Source organism: Babylonia areolata, chromosome 1, assembly GCF_041734735.1.
Source record: "Babylonia areolata isolate BAREFJ2019XMU chromosome 1, ASM4173473v1, whole genome shotgun sequence".
In the NCBI taxonomy this organism is placed as follows: Eukaryota; Metazoa; Mollusca; class Gastropoda; order Neogastropoda; family Buccinidae; genus Babylonia; species Babylonia areolata.
The window spans coordinates 79,116,174-79,123,673 of NC_134876.1; positions in this window are offsets into that span (position 1 = coordinate 79,116,174).

Here is a 7,500-nt window from a genome sequence, read left to right on the forward strand (position 1 = left end):
TGTGACTTTTATGTGATATTGTTGTGTATTTGGAAATGTTTGTTCTGGGCACGAAAAGATTATTTTGCAGTAATCCTCCATACTCCAATAGGAGTGAAAGGATAATTAAAACTTGAAACTTGAAACTTGTGTGCATTCATACGAGCGTGTGTGTGTGCGTGCGTGTGTGTTTGTATGTGTGTTTGTGTGTGTGTGTGCGTGTTGTTTGATTAGCTCTTTTTAGTCTGCATGATAAAAATCTACTTTCTATCTGTCTCTCCATCTCCATCACTACACTCCCACCATTCTCTCTCTCTCTCTCTCTCTCTCTCTCTCTCTCTCTCTCTCTCTCTCTCTCTCTTCTTTTTTTTTTTTTTTTACTCCTGTTACTAATTTTCGCTTCTTCAGCTTTATTCTCTCTTTAGGGCGAGGGCTCGATAAAAAAAAAAGCATGTTACTTGCTTATCTATTACCCTCGATAATAAAGATTTTGTCTTGTTCTCTCTCACTCACTCTCTCTCTCTCTCTCTCTCTCTCTCTCTCTCTCTATCTATCTATCTATCTATCTATCTATCTATCTATCTATCTATCTATCTAGAAGGGGTGGGGTGGGAGTTGAGAGGCAATAATGGAGAGGAAAGATATAGTGGAAAATCCATACGCATAAGTTATGTTTTTGACTGCACTCAAGAGAGAGAGAGAGACAGATACAGAGAGACAGACAGAGAGAGAATGGGCGGGAGAGAGAGGGAGAGAAGAGAAAGAAGAGATAGAGAGAGATAGAGACAGAGACAGAGTGACAAAAAGAGAATGGGTGGAAGGGAGAGGGAGAGAGAGAGGGAGAGAAAAAGGAGACACAGAGATAGACAGAGAGAGAAAGAGGATGTAGACGTATGGGGCGGGAAGGGGAGGGTGGGAGGGACAAGATGAGGAAAGAGTGTAAGAGGTCACATCAACGACTGATGATATGAATCACTAAATCGAGGAGCGAAAATGTGAGAAAACAAAAATCAACGATTTTCTTCCCCGAAGAGGACAGGCTGGAAGGGAAAGAGGGTGAACGATGAGGAAGAGAAGATCAACAATAAAATAACAGATTTTTTAATAGATAAAAAGAGGAAGAAGGAAAAAATAAATAAATACAGAAAGAGATAAACGAAGTGAAAGAAAGATAAGACGGAAAGACATAACAAAAATAAAAACAAAGAGAAAAGAAAGAAGCAGCAATGAAAAAAGAAACCAACAAAGAAGCAAACAAAGTATTATATAAATAATAAAAATGAAAGAACAAAAAATAAACGAAAGTTAAAACCAGGAGAAAAAAAAAACGAAAGAAAGAAAGGAAAGAGAAAGAAGGAAAGAAAGGAAAACAGACCAGGACACGAAGACACCAACCATGAAAATTGACAGGCAGTCAGGCGAACAGTAGATCAGGAAGAGGGACAGAGACACAGACAGAGTGACAGAGAGAGGTACAGACAGATGGACAGAAGCACAGACAGAGACACAGACAGAGGGACAGGCAGAGAGACAGAGACACGGACAGAGGGACAGAGAGAGGTACAGACAGAAGGAGAGAGGCACACACAGAGGGACAGACAGAGAGAGGTATAGACAGAAGGACAGAGGCACACACACAGAGGGACAGAGAGAGGTACAGACAGAAGGACAGAGGCACACACAGAGGGACAGAGGTATAGACAGAGAGACAGAGGCACAGACAGAGGGACAGACAGAGTGACAGAGAGAGGTACAGACAGATGGACAGAAGCACAGACAGAGACACAGACAGAGGGACAGGCAGAGAGACAGAGACACAGACAGAGGGACAGGCAGAGAGACAGAGACACGGACAGAGGGACAGAGAGAGGTACAGACAGAAGGAGAGAGGCACACACAGAGGGACAGACAGAGAGAGGTATAGACAGAAGGACAGAGGCACACACAGAGGGACAGAGGTATAGACAGAGAGACAGAAGCACAGACAGAGGGACAGAAGCACAGACAGAGAGACAGAGACACAGACAGAGGGACAGACAGAGAGATACAGACAGAGGGACAGAGAGAGGTACAGACAGAAGGACAGAGGCACACACAGAGGGACAGAGAGAGGTACAGACAGAAGGACAGAGGGACAGAGAGAGGTACAGACAGAAGGACAGAGGCGCACACAGAGGGACAGAGGTATAGACAGAGAGACAGAGACACGGACAGAGGGAGAGGGGTACAGACAGAGAGAGGTACAGACAGAAGGACAGAGACACAGTCAGAGGGACAGAGAGAGGTACAGACAGAGAGAGGTACAGACAGAGAGAGACAGACAGAAGGACAGAGACACAGTCAGAGGGACAGAGAGACAGACAGAGAGAGGTACATACAGAAGGACAGAGACAGAGAAAGAAGGACAGAGGTACAGACAGAGAGACAGAAACAGAGATACACACAGAGAGAGGTACAAACAGAGGGACAGACAGAGACACAGACAGAGGGACAGAGACACAGACAGAGAGAGATACAGACAGAGGGACAGAGAGAGATACAGACAAATGCACAGAGGAACAGAGACACAGACAGAGAGAGGTACAGACAGGGGGACAGACAGAGACACAGACAGAGGGACAGAGAGATATACAGACAGAGGTGCAGAGTTTCAGAGGGGCAGACACATAGACAGAGGGAGAGAGGCACAGACAGAGGGAGATAGGCACAGACAGAGGGAGAGAGGCACAGACAGAGAGAGATACATACAGAGGGGCAGACACATAGAGGGGCAGAGAGATATACTGACAGAGGGACAGAGGCACAGACAGAGAGAGATACAGACAGAGGGGCAGACACATAGAGGAGCAAAGAGATATACAGACAGAGGGACAGAGGCACAGACAGAGAGAGATACAGACAGAGGGGCAGACACATAGAGGGGCAGAGAGATATACTGACAGAGGGACAGAGGCACAGACAGAGGGACAGAGGGAGCTGTTGCTGCTGTTTCAATGTCAGATAAAATGCTCAGTTTTGAAAAAAAGAAAATAAAAAAGAGTTTTTAATGTGAGAGGACGAGAGAGACAGACAAACTGACCGACAGACAAAGAAGAAGACAGACAGACAGACAGACAGAAAGTCCTATTCCACGTCGCACAACTCACCACCACCTGCGCGCGCATATGTAAATTATCTATTTCCTGTTTGTTTGCTCAGTTTAAATCACCAGCCAGTCAGACTAAAGGGTGCCCAGTATTTTGACCACATCTTTTTTCCAGTTTTCTTGAGTCCTTCGAAACCTTTGATCTAACTAAGCCTCAAGTAAAACAGGCACTTTGACTTAGAAACCAATTCGATCTAAATCGAAGTCTGTTTCGGGCGACGTGAACTAAACGCTCAAGATCAAGTCAAACTGGTCCTTTTCCAAACTTCAGAAGTTGAAACTCACTTCGCATGGCTTAGAGCTAAATCAGGAGGGGTAAAGCCCCCTCATTTTCAAAGGATTTCTTTTCAATCAAGACAGAGTCAGTGGTTTCGCATCATCAAGCTGTTTTCAGAAGCTTTAGTTCTTGTGTCAGGTCCTTTAACTAATGTTGTCCATTAACCACTTTACTGCTGAACCGTGGTAAAATGAAATCAGTGTGGCGATAGTTTGAAAGACAGTTACTGTCTTTTTTATGAATATTGTCTGGTCTTCCTGCTTCATCCATTCAGTCCCTTCAGCGCATACAAAACTCTACTGCCCGACTCGTCCTCAGAAAGAAAAGATCTCAGCACATCACTCCTATTTTGCAACATCTCCATTGGCTCTCGTGTCTCACACAGAATAAAGTATAAGATCAGCACTCTATGTTATAAAAGTATTCACAAATCTGCCCCTTCCTATCTTTGTGGCTGCCTTCACCTCTACACTCCATCTCGCTCTCTACGATCGGCTTCGGATCCACTCGGTTTACGCATACCCAGATTCAAGCACTCCACTGTGGGACGCCGTTTTTTCTCTGTCTCTGGACCTTGTATTTGGAATGAACTTCCTCTTTCGCTTCGTCAGGTCTCCGCACTCACCTCTTTCAAGTCCGGCCTTAAAACCCACCTCTTCACAAGATAGCCTCCTTGCCCTGCCTCTTCCTTGTCTTCAGTTTCTTCAGTTTTAGAGTTATACATGCGTGTGAATGACTGGTGTGAAAGCGCTTAGATTTGTCTCTGCACAAGATTCAGCGCTATGTAAATACTATCATTATTATTATTATTACATTTCAATAGCAGAACACGATTAATGCAATCCCAAGAGGACGAAGTCCAAATGTAGAATGGTGACTGAAGCCCTCACCTGTAAACTCTGTCTGATATAAGAGAGCCTCACGCTCAGTTTGTATCACAGATTGACACAAGCTTACATTTGGGCCAAAAGCAAAGTGAGAGCTGTATGATCAATGGTTTCTCCAATGCAGTGGGAAGTCATTTACAGCTCAGTCTTTTTGCTGAGGACTATGACTCTCAAAACTAGGAGGCAAAATTGCACTGGCTGTTAGTGCTGCAGCCTCCACCTCCTCCAAGTTACTCCCCTACTCTATTCATCCTCTCCACCTCCTCCAAGTTACTGCCCCCCACCCCCCACCTCCTTCATCCTCTTCACCTCTTCCAAGTTACTGCCCCCCACCCTCACCCCCTTCATCCTCTTCACCTCCTCCAAGTTACTGCCCCCCACCCCCCACCCCCCACCCCCTTCATCCTCTTCACCTCCTCCAAGTTACTGCCCCCCCCCCCACCCTCACCCCCTTCATCCTCTTCACCTCCTCCAAGTTACTGCCCCCCCCCCCCACCCTCACCCCCTTCATCCTCTTCACCTCCTCCAAGTTACTGCCCATGACCCCTCACCCCCTTCATCCTCTTCACCTCCTCCAAGTTACTGCCCCCCCCACCCTCACCCCCTTCATCCTCTTCACCTCCTCCAAGTTACTGCCCCCCCCCACCCTCACCCCCTTCATCCTCTTCACCTCCTTCAAGTTACTGCCCCCCCCACCCTCACCCCCTTCATCCTCTTCACCTCCTCCAAGTTACTGCCCCCCAGCACCCCCCCCCCCTTCATCCTCTCCACCTCCTCCAAGTTACTGCCCCCCCCTCACCCCCCACCCTCTTCATCCTCTCTTCCTCCAGTCCCCTGCTCTCCTGCTCTGCTTTCCTCCTTCTCCTCCACATCATTAGATTTGCCAAATCTTCCATTTTCTCCTTATCCTTCTCCCCTTCCTCCTCCTCCCTCTGCTGCTCCTTCTCCTTCTTCTAAAAAATTCACCCGTGTAAGGTAAAATCATTGATTCCTCCATCATTCACTCTCCTAGTTTCCCCTACTCTATTCATCCTCTTCACCTCCTGCAAGTTACTGCCCCTCACCCCCCCACCCCCTTCATCCTCTTCACCTCCTCCAAGTTACTGCCCCTCACCCCCCCCACCCCCTTCATCCTCTTCACCTCCTCCAAGTTACTGCCCCCCACCCCCCACCCCCTTCATCCTCTTCACCTCCTCCAAGTTACTGCCCCTCACCCCCCACCCCCACCCCCTTCATCCTCTTCACCTCCTCCAAGTTACTGTCCCCCACACCCCCACCCCCTTCATCCTCTTCACCTCTTCCAAGTTACTGCCCCCCCCCCCCACCCTCACCCCCTTTATCCTCTTCACCTCCTCCAAGTTACTGCCCCCCCCCTCACCCCCCTTTATCCTCTTCACCTCCTCCAAGTTACTGCCCCCCCCCCACCCTCACCCCCTTTATCCTCTTCACCTCCTCCAAGTTACTGCCCCCCACCCCCCCACCCTCACCCCCTTCATCCTCTTCACCTCCTCCAAGTTACTGGACCCCACCCCCCACCCCCTTCATCCTCTTCAACCTCTTCCAAGTTACTCCCCAACTCTATTCATCCTCTCCACCTCCTCCAATTTACTCCCCAACTCTATTCATCCTCTCCACCTCCTCCAAGTTACTCCCCAACTCTATTCATCCTCTCCACCTCCTCCAAGTTACTCCCCTACTCTATTCATCCTCTCCACCTCCTCCAAGTTACTCCCCAACTCTACTTCATCCTCTTCACCTCCTCCAAGTTACTCCCCCTACTCTATTCATCCTCTCCACCTCCACCAAGTTACTCCCCAACTCTATTCATCCTCTCCACCTCCACCAAGTTACTCCCCTACTCTATTCATCCTTTCCACCTCCTCCAAGTTACTGCCCCCCACCCCCCCACCCCCCTTCATCCTCTTCACCTCCTCCAAGTTACTGCCGCCCCCCTCCCCCACCCTCACCCCCTTCATCCTCTTCACCTCCTCCAAATTACTCCCCAACTCTATTCATCCTCTCCACCTCCACCAAGTTACTCCCCTACTCTATTCATCCTCTTCACTTCCTCCAAGTTACTGCCGCCCCCCTCCCCCACCCTCACCCCCTTCATCCTCTTCACCTCCTCCAAGTTACTCCCCAACTCTATTCATCCTCTCCACCTCCACCAAGTTACTCCCCTACTCTATTCATCCTCTCCACCTCCTCCAAGTTACTGCCCCTCACCCCCCCCCCCCCCCCCCTCCCACCCCCTTCATCCTCTCCACCTCCTCCAAGTTACTCCCCGTACTCTATTCATCCTCTCCACCTCCTCCAAGTTACTGCCCCCCACCCCCTTCATCCTTCATCCTCTCCACCTCCTCCAAGTTACTGCCCCCCACCCCACCCCCTTCATCCTCTCTTCCTCCAGTCCCCTGCTCTCCTGCTCTGCTTTCCTCCTTCTCCTCCACATCATTAGATTTGCCAAATCTTCCATTTTCTCCTTATCCTTCTCCTCTTCCTCCTCCTCCCTCTGCTGCTCCTTCTTCTTCTTCTTCTAAAAAATTCACCCGTGTAAGGTAAAATCGGCATCATTGATTCCTCCATTATTCACTCACCTAGTTTCCCCACTCTCTATTCGTCATCATCTTCATCTTCATCTTGTCTTGTCTTGTCTTGTCTTGTCTTGTCCTGACCACCAGCCCCTTTCTCCTTCGTTTCCCTCAGACGTCGTCACCGTCACCGTCACCGATCCCTCAGATTCCGAATCCTTTGGGGCGCCTTTGAAGCTTTGTCAACCACCTTTCTCCAGGGGGGTCTGGAGAGAGATAGTACCTTTGTTAGCTTGGCTGCTGCTTCTTAATAGAAGGACGGGCGCACTGGTTCTCCTCCACCCCCCCAACTCTCACATGCTGGCTCCAAGCGCCATACCCCGGGACCTCGCCTCAGCAGGCGTGCCAAACCATGTGAGGGGGTGATGTTAACACTGCATCACTGGGCGTAACTTCAAGAAGAAGACTAACGGCCAAGGCGGACAGGTTCCAAGATGAACTTAACGGCTATGTGTTCGAGACCAGGGCGTGCCACCAAGTAGGAGGAATACGGCTGTGGTCTGGCGTGGAGAGGGATGGGCTCCGCCATGCGACATTGCCCAAGACACGCCAATGAAAATGTCCCTCAGACGGCTGTCCAACAAAGCCCTGTCCACCACCACCACCACCACCCCCCCCTGC